The sequence below is a fragment of the Kogia breviceps genome, chromosome X (genome assembly GCF_026419965.1).
Source record: "Kogia breviceps isolate mKogBre1 chromosome X, mKogBre1 haplotype 1, whole genome shotgun sequence".
NCBI lineage: Eukaryota > Metazoa > Chordata > Mammalia > Artiodactyla > Physeteridae > Kogia > Kogia breviceps.
The window spans coordinates 36,323,258-36,333,853 of NC_081330.1; positions in this window are offsets into that span (position 1 = coordinate 36,323,258).

The window sequence follows — 10,596 nt, forward strand, 5'->3', positions numbered from 1 at the left end:
TTGGGAGAAGGGAAGTTACTCACTAAGGGACTGATACTTGGGCAGTAACTTGGTATGTGAGCTTCTTTTTGAATCTTTAATTAAAATCTGGGATTATATATCCCTGGTAGGTATTCACACTTGAACCATAGTTACTGTAAAAAAAACAAAAAACAAAAATTCTTAATACTGTTATTCTTTGCACTTTTTTCTTAATCATTATATATATATATATATATATATATATATATATATATATATACACACCTATATATATATATGTTGCTTACATTGCTTTGTACAGATGTGGGCCACCACTGCAACAAAACACATTCTGTTTGCTCTAGAATATTTATAAAGAAAATATTTAAATGTTATGTATATGGTGGTAAAAGGAAAAATCATCTGGTGTTATTATAAGCAAGAATGGAGGTTTTTGTAAAGAATGTTCAGTGTTCTGCAATGTAAAATTTGAAGCAAGGTCTCCCTGAATTATGTGTATGTGAGTATTCTCATTCTTCCCAACTTGCCTTCTAAGAGTGAAAAATCATTCTTACCAAGTAGACTACTATTCAGCTTCCACTGTTCCTGGCCCACTGTTGATCCTCTAAGGATGATGTTCTTAGACTTTTTCAGTATGTGAGTCCCCTCCTTTTGGAATGGTGATTTTAAATGTGTGAGTGCATGCGTACTCAGATATTTGAACCCTCAACTGCTCCCATCTCCCCAAAGCTAGAACACTGCCAACTAATCTGTTGTATGGGTCCTTTAGAAATGCATAATTAACACTTAAGGTTGGGTGCTGCTAATTCTTTGCGAAAATCCAAATATTGTTAAGGGACCAGGGAGATGCCACTACCCCCTGATTTTTCCTCAACAAATGTACGTGTTTATGTAAACAGATCTTTCCATATTCATAGTGACTTTTCAAGTATTTGAGCGTAAAGATTTTGATCCTACATTTTTATACCTGTTTAAATTGTTCACTGTTATTATTACATGTCAGCCATCAAATAAAGTTGTACTTAAAAATTTTCCTACAATTATGTACATTTCTAAGTCAAACACTTGTGACTTTTGCTTTAATTACATGAAATTACCTTGCTTCCTTGATATTTGATATTCGTATTGATTTTTTTTTTCTGGAGTGGAGGTATAATTGTGTCACTTTTTGGAACTGAGATACACATGAATGATTCAGAAAGTCAGAAGTTAAGGAGAATAATGTTTCTTTGGTCATAAAGACTGATTAATAATCCTTGCCTATATTTTCCTGATAGCATGTGACGGATGTTTCTGGAGTAACAAGATGAGAACAGATTAAAGATTGTGTGGTATTTGGGATTTGGAGAGAAATATTTTAATTTTCAAATGTAGTTACAAATTAGAATGTATTCATATTTCTACTTTCTGTTAAAATGCACGATTGCAGGATTGTTACTTAGGTTTTCATGTTTTTCTTGATGAAAAGCTTCGTTTGTTCTGGTTTTTAAGTTTGCACTCGAATCTTAAGAAATAAATCCACCCACGTTATCAAGCCAATTTGTGCTTAATTGTGCATCAAGATAAAATCTGCAAGTTTGAAGAATATTAGCCAAACTTTTAGACACATATTTCAGAAGTACTCCTCTCTAGGTTTAGAGAATTGCATTAAGCAGATAACCTGGGTTGTATAAATCATATCCATTAGTTTGGAGGATTTGAACCCAAAGCTGTTAACTTTCGTACAGTTAATAGAGTAGAATCCCTTTGCAGCACTGATACTGTGGGACAAAACATAGTCATGTTGTGTGGATTATTAGTATGTGCTAATAAATGGTAACTGTTACCTTTAGGCTAATTAAAATTTAGGGAGAAATTAATTTATCTGAGTTATACAAGGGTGTATGTAAAATGGTATTAGAGCTCTGGAACCATTGCCTCAATCTATTTCCTGGCTTTGCCACTCACTCACTGTGTGACTTTGGGCAAGTTCATTAACATCCCTCCACTGCGTTTCTCCTTCCTGAAAAATGGGGTTGATTGATAAAATAGGATCTACTTCAGAGGATGGTTGTGAGGATAAAAATGAGTTAGTCCATATAAAATGTTTAAAACATAGTAAACATATGTTAGCTGTTATCATTATCATTGTATCCAGGTAACATTCATGAGTCAAATTATTTAACATGTTGGTTCGCACCTCAGGGCCTTAAAGTGCTTGCCCCTGAAGATTTTGAAGAAAAACTTCTGGATTTAGAGGTGAGGAGACCTGGGCTCATTCTATCACTAGTTTTGTAGCCATGGACAAATCTCAAAATACCCCCTTAGCTTTAGTTTCTTCTTCCTGTATCAGAGAGAGAGAGAGAGAGAGAGATGCTCTTCGTAAAAAGGGAAAGATGAATGACAGAAGAAATAAGGAGTGTAATTGTCCCTAAGGCCCATCACATCTAGCTTTCATATTTTGATTTTGCTGTCCCAACGTGATTTTTGGTTTGTTTTTTAATGATGCCCTAGGTCCCAAGTTTCCTATAGGGATATGAGGCTGTGGCTGATGCCATCACAAGAAGTGAGGATTCTACTAGGTACAAGGAGTTTCTGTTACTCTCATGTTCTCTCTCTCTCTCTTTTTTTTTTTTTTTTTTTTTTTTCAGTACGTGGGCCTCTCACTGTTGTGGCCTCTCCCGTTGTGGAGCACAGGCTCCCGACGCGCAGGCTCAGCGGCCATGGCTCACAGGCCCAGCCACTCCGCGGCATGTGGGATCTTCCTGGACCAGGGCACGAACCCGTGTCCCCTGCATCGGCAGGCAGACTCTCAACAACTGCGCCACCAGGGAAGCCCCTCATGTTCTCTCTCTTTAAAAATCAGTTGTGCACATATAATTTAAATCAGTGCTTTCATTTTTTTTTACTGTGATCCACGATGCTGTGCACACACGCTTATGTGTATATAAAACAATATTTTATGACAGTGTTTATGTGAAAAAACAATACTAATGAGGCTTTCTATTTCACTTATTTATATGTTGGTTGCCACCCTCTAAACTGATTTCATGACCCCGCAAGATAGTGCTGTCCGATGGAACTCCTGTGAGTTTGAAAATGTTCCATATCTGTGCTATCCATTATAGTACCACTAGTCACGTGTGGCCACTGAGCATTTGAGATGTAGTTAGTGTGAATGAGGAACTGAATTTTACATTTCCTTTCCATGTTGGACAGCACGGCTTTAGAGAGTCTACAAGCCACAGTTTGGAAAGCACAGGTTGAAAGCTATCCTGCGATGTCCATGAAAGAAAGCTATCCCCTGCCATCATACTCCCACCTCCTCTACCTCAGTGGCAACCACACTCTTAGACCTCCCAGTCAGTACTAGTACTCTCTTCATAAATGAGAAGGCAAGGATTACCAAACCTTGGAAGACTAGAGATAAAAGCAAGGAGAAAAAAGCAAATTGAAGTAAATTGGTTCTGCAGGGTAAATAAAGAAAGCTTAAAAAAACCTTTTAAAACTACCATTAAACAAGAACAGAAGGCTGCAGAAAAGGAATATATAGAAAACAACAAAAAATCATCTCTTAGAAATTATAAACATGATGGCTGAAATGAAAATTTCAAGAGAAAGGTTGAAATAGTAGAAGAAATCTCAGGAAGTAGAACTTTTGGAGGGGCCAAATGTTTTTTATTGTGGTAAAATATATATAATAAAGTTTGCCATTTTAGCCACTTTTGAGTGTACAGTTAGGTGACAGTTCACGATTTTGTATGACCATTATCTAATTCCAAACAGTATTTTTTAAAGATGAAAAATAGGAACAAAAAGATAAGAATATTAAGGGATTAGCCCAAGTGATTCCTCATTTGAATAACAGAAGTTTTAGAGAGAGAGAACAACAAAAAAAGGGATTACAAGAATTCAAGAAAATTTCCCAGAACAGTGTGGGTGGGGCTTGTTCAAAAAGCTTTGCTATAAGTTGATCCCATGTCAGCAGTATTCATAATGACCCACAAATTGGAAACAACTCTAATGTCCATCAACAGGAGAATGGACAAAGAAATTGTGGTATATCCATACAAGGAAATGCTACATAGCAAGTAAAAAGAGTGAACTACTGCTACATGCAAAGACATGGATAAATTATGTTCACAGATAATTATGATGTATGAAAGAAGCTATTCACAGTACATTATGATTGTATTTATATGAAGTTCGAGAATAGGCACAACAGACCTATGGTGATAGAATCCAGGATAATGGTTTTCTCTGAAGAGAGTGTTATTGCCTGGAAAGGGGCATGAGGGAATCTTCTGGCATGGTGAAAATGTCCCATATCTCGTTTACATGAGCATCCTGGGTAGGTAGGGTCAGACATGTCTGGCATGAGCAGGTAAGATTGATAATATAGAGGAGAAGTTGAAAGTTGGGTGAATTTGGGTGTGTTGGAGGAGAAGAGGATGAACCAATCGGGTTCATCATATTCTGTCCAGCATATACTAATCATCAAACTGATCAGTCTTGGGCTTCCCTGGTGGCACAGTGTTTGAGAATCCGCCTGCTGATGCAGGGGACACGGGTTCATGCCCTGGTCCGGGAAGATCCCACATGCCGCGGAGCGGCTGGACCCGTGAGCCATGGCAGCTGAGCCTGTGCGTCTGGAGCCTGTGCTCCGCAACGGGAGAGGCCACAACAGTGAGAGGCCCGTGTACCGCAAACAAACAAACAAACAAACAAAAAACACAAAACAAAACAAACAAAAAACCAAAAAAAAACTGATCAGTCTTTGGAACAAGTGTGTTTAATTAAGGGTGTGGGAGAATCTGAAAGGTTCATCTGATGAGAAGCATCTTTGTGGGCTTGATTGGGAGGAAGTAGACCTAGGCAGCTGTGAAGTAAGGGACATGGAAAACTTGGGTGAACTTAAAATACCTGAAGTATGTCAGTATATTTCAGTGTTTGCACCCACTTTCAGTCTCAGTTGGGCTTAGTTTTTGAGAGACATGACATCATGTGCCTAAAGTTCATTTCTTACTCTCTTCCCGCTATTACCACCCTAGATCAGACCTTCACCCCTTTTCACCTAGACGGGCTATACCGACCTCCTAACTAGTTTCTTGGCAAGTCTTTTCTTTCCATCACTGCCAGTATACTCAGTATACTCCATCTTGTATAGAGATCTGCCAAACTTACCTTCTTAAAATACCACCTTGTTGATGCTGTTCTTATTCAAATCAAAATGTTAGCTTGGTATTCAAGTTCCTGAATCAGAAGATCTCTCTTTACCTGTCTTACCTTAACTCCATTCTCTTTCACTTCTGTGTTATCCAATCTGCCAAGCTTATCCCTCCAAGTTGTTCTTCACCCTAGCTGCACTTAGGAATCACATGGGAAGGTTAACAGCAATAACAATGACCAAAACCCAAACAAACAAAAAACAGTACCTGTGCCTCGTCCTCTCTCACTGGCCAACAGTGACCTGTTTGCTAGATGTGTAAATTCCTTTATTAACACCTGTCCTTAGGATTAAACTACAAAATAATTCACAGAAGAGAGGGCAGTCCTCACAGGTTACCAAGGAAGGAGGCTCCTGGTTAACTGTTGGCTCCCCTAACCCTCTCCTCTTGATATGGGATTGATTTTTCTTTTGTGTTAGTAGATTAGCTATTTCCTTTGACACTTGAAAACCTGAGAGATTCTGAGAGAATGAGATCTAGAACCAGTTTATTTCTTAGAAGACACTCCTAAGGGTATCAAGAATCAGAAATGGGTTCTAGTGGTGGGACGGCTTGGAAGTGCTAAACATCAACTTTACCTAATTCATATTTTTGCCTTGGGGCTGTGAGAAATCAATAATAAAAAAAGTTAAGAGACTCCTAGGGACAAGGGAAAAGAAGAGAGAATATGTTGACCCATCCATGTGTCTCTTCAGAGTGACCTTTGAAGCAGAATTATGAAAATGATTATTTTGAAGTCAGGTATTTCTTCTTGTGCCCAGCTTTTTCTAGCTCGTGGAGTTATAAGAAGCTCAGAACAAGGTGTATATATATATATATATATATATATATATATATATATATATATATATATATATATATATATATACACACACATATGTATATATTACAGACATGTCCACACATATTTTCTTCTTTCTGGTCAACAGCTCTACCTTAGCTGTATCTTTGACATTCCTTAGGATAAGGCATTCCAATGCCCACATTCAGTTTGGGATGGTGAATTGTATGCAGCAGTATGGGAAAGTAGCAATGTAGCTCCCCAAGAGTGGGAGAGAGATGGGGCCAGAGAGGGAAATCAGGAAGGTTTCCTGCCTAGTGACTGAATCAGGAACTATTTGAGCAAGCAATGCACAGAGATGAGTTAAAATTTGTCAGATTTGCCCCCCAGCCTTCTCAGAGGTTGTGTCATTTCTAAACTGAATCTGCATTTCATTAGCCATCAGGATTCTTGATGCTGAGAGAATTAACCTTTCTCAGGGAGTCCCAGTGAAGGAAAGGATGTGGACTCTTCTGTTTCATTTCAGCAGGAGTCTTTGTTTTCTCTGCAAGACGCCCCTTTGGCTCTCTTTGCTTGTGAATTCTTCCCTTTTGCTCATGATATAAACAAAAGCTCTCTCGACCCCATCTCCTGGGGTTGTGGGATATCTTGATTGGCCTTTGGTTGTGCTCAGAGAAGAAAAACTCCAAACTGGCCTGGAGCTGGATGACCTCGTTCTCTTACAGCTTTGGGATTTTTCTCTCTGAAGTTTTAAAAGATGGCTCGGGCACTGAACTTTTCTTAGAAAGCAAAGCCATTTCCATGTGAAGGCCCTCTTAAGTTCCAATAAGATTTCTTTTGTCTTGAAACATGACACTTAAGAAGTACTTCTGAGCCCTCTCATGTGTAGTATTGCTATAGAGGAGACAAAAGATGGTCTTATGCTCTCAGCGTACAATGTCAGACTATGGGGGTGAATTAGAAGCTGAACCGTGAGCTTAAGACTCTAAATATGTAGGAATTTGGAAAAGACAGAGATCCTTTTAGGCTTCAGTTGTCTGGGAAGGCTTCCTTGGAGCCTCCAGTCCGAGCCTAATGCTGAAGAGGCAAGAGTGACTCTTACCAACTTCTGTGCCCATCAGCCTGCAAGGACAAAGTGGGGTGAGAGCAACAGCAATGCCATGGGCCATAGCTTGAGATTCCCAACCAGAGATCTCCCAGAGATGCTCGGTGTGCCTGAGGTATTGATGCCCTCTGCCCTTGGAGTGGCCAGAGCACCCTGGCAGGCTGCTTTCTTCTCCATTTATCCTAGGGGGTCATATATGTTATCTATGTGTGCTATGTGGTGAAAACAATTGGAAAGCACGATTCTAGATATATCCCTCGTCTGAGAAAGCCCTGGTAGCACATGGTCACAGTGCTTTGTTTTCATGACTGTAGTTTCAGACAGACTGTCAGCTCTGAGAAGGTAGACAGATTGTGTCTGTCTTGTTCACTGCTATATCTCTAGCGCCTGCCACTGTGCCTGGCACATAGTACATTCTCAGAAAATATTTCAAACAATGAGCTACTACCTCACGCCTGTTAGGATAGCTATTTATCAAGAAGACAAGAAATAACAAGTGCTGGAGAGGGTGTGGAGAAAAGGGAACCCTTGTGCACTGTTGGGTGGGAATGTTAATTGGTGCAGCCGCTATGAAAAACAGTATGGGGGTTCCTCAAAAAATTAAAAATAGAACTACCATGTGATCAAGCAATTCCACTTCTGGGTGTTTATCTGCAGAAAATGAAAACATTGACTTGAAAAGATATATGCATTCCCATGTTCACTGCAGTATTATTTACAATAACCAAGATATGGAAACAACCTAAATGTCCATTAATGGATGAATGAATAAAGAAAATGTGGTGTATATATACAATGGAATAGGTGAAATAAGTCAGAGAAAGACAAATACCGCATGATCTCACTTATATGTGGAATCTTACATTAAAAAAAAAGCAAGCTCGTAGATACAGAAAACATTGGTAGTTGCTGGGAGGTGTGTGGGAGAAAAGGGTGAAGGGGGTCAAAAGTACAAACTTCCAGTTATAAAATAAATAAGTCCTGGGCATGTAATGTACAGCATGGTGACTATAGTTAATAACACTGTACTGCATATTTGTAAGTTGCTAAGGGAGTAGATCTTAAAAGTTCATCACAAGAAAAAAATTTGTAACTCTGTATGGTGACGGGTGTTAACTAGCCTTATTGAGGTGATCATTTCACAATATATACAAATATCGAAGCATTATGCTGTACACTTATAACTAATTAATGTTATAGGTCAATTATACCTTAATTTAAAAGGAAAATATTTCATGAATGAATGAACAAATGAGAAAGTCTAGACCTTGAAGGATGAGTAAAACTTGGACAATGTGGAAGGGTTAAGCGTTGGCAGGGAAAAACAGTATGAACAGAACCAGATGTGGTCATGGTGTGTGCCAGGCAAAATTTCGAGAGCAGCTGGGGGGCCCAGAATTATTCATGTTTTGAGGCAGTGGGAAATGAGCAGGCTCCATCATGCCTATTGAACATAATGTTGGATGAATAAAGAGCCACTGAAGCATGATTGCCCCCCAAACAAACTCAAAATTAAAACAAACACTTGGTAGTTGACACAACTGGTCTTGATTTTTCTCGTAGCATCTAATTTCAAGTCAAGCTTTGCCTACCCACTGTGGGAACCAATTTCTCACTCGGTCTGGGTCCCGATTCCAATAATTCCTAAATGTTCCCACATCATCTTGCAGCTCAGAGGCCCTCACTGAAACCCCTGGCACCCCCGAGGCAAGGATGCTGTGCCATCCCTCGTGATGCAGGGGTGAGGGGAGGTGAACGCTGTTGTCTTCCTCATTCATACGTTGCGGATATTGCTTTCCACGTGGAGAAAGGGTCCAAATGGCTACTTCCTATTCAAAACATCTCAGATGTCACATCGCGGGGACGTCTTCTCTGAGCTCTCCAAGGTTGAGTTAAATGCATCTCTTCTGGGCCGCACAGCACCGTACGCTTATTGTTATTAATGAAGTAACCACGGCTGACATTTTTGAACATTTAATATGTTCAAGGCACTATGCTAAGTGCTTTCGCAGCATTATCTTATTCAGTCCTTGCCACAAAACCCTACAGTGAGCGCTTTCTATTATTATTTCCATTTTACAGAAGAGGAAACCGGAGCACAGAGAAGTTAAGTGATGTTGCTCAAGGTAACACAGCTGCTAGGTAACCAAGCCAGAATGAAAATGCAGGTTTGTCTTATTTGCCTCTAATAGGGCCTTGACCACATGGCGTTGTAAGGGTCTGGGTAGCCCCCCCGCCCCCTAGAGTTTTCGCTCCAATACGTCAGGAAGCAAGTCTCATCTGGATCCCCGGCTCCTAACGCAGGGCGTGGCACAGAAAAGAGCAACAAACCTGTGCGCAGAAAAACGAAGAAAAACAAAAACGCAAGGCTTCCACCAGATGGCGATGTGGGAGTCCAAGAGAAAAGTGCCCTCTGGCTTCTTCCGTTCCCATTCCTTTCCCACAGAATATCCCAAGTCTTCACATTGTTTTCCAGAGAAGACTGAGTGGGCGGGAGAAACATTTTTCATGATAACGTTTAGGTATGAACTGACACAAATTTGACAATTTAATTTATGACCTTATGTTTTGGCCCCAAAGGGAAGGTTGACCTTACTCCACCCTCTTAGATTCACGCGCTTCTTTCAAAGATCTCAAAGTGGTTTTCAGACTCTCGTCATACACTAAAAAGCTAGAAATAAAATCCAAATTGCCCAAAGCACTGAAGGAGGCTGTGCACTGGAGCGGAAAGATTTCCTGACTGGGAGGCAGGAGACTTGGATTCTGATGGCTCTGCCATTAACTAATAGGGGACTTCAGGCAAGTCCTTTCTCCTCTCTGGACCTTCGTATCCTCAGCTGAAAAATGAGTAAGGGGGTTAGATGAGGGAACACAGAAGCTCTTTATTTTTTTTCTGCTAGCCTCTGGACAAAGGACCTTAGGCAGCAGCATTATAGCATGATGGTAATAGATTACGGACTCTGGTTCAAGTCTCGGCCACCTACAAGCTATGTGACTTTGAGCAAGTTAACCTCTCTGGGCCTCAGTTTCCTCATCTGTATAATGGGGTTCCTGTAAGGATTAAGTGAGATAATGCATATAAAGTGCTTAACACAATGCTCGGCACACATAAGCTTTCAGGAAGAGCTCTTATCTCATAGAGTTGATTCACATTTTAGCAACTCCATCTAGAGTTTGGCTATATATTTAGTAGTCAGGAAAATGGGGGGGGGAGCTTTAAGTAATAAACCACAAACAATCAGGGTTGGCCCTATCATAAGAGTAAACGCATGTCATGTGTACAAGACAAAGTTAAGTGTGTGATTGAAGCAAAGAGCTGCAAAAGTAACCACAAACAATTGGAATCCTCATACATTACTGGTGGGAGTATAGAAAAATACAACCACTTTGGGAAAAGGTCTGGCAGTTTCTTATAAAACTAAACTACACCTTCCCTGTGACCCAGCATTTCTCCTCCTAGATATTTACCCAAGAAAAAGGAAAACATATGTTTACAAAAAGATTTGTTTGGGAACATTCAT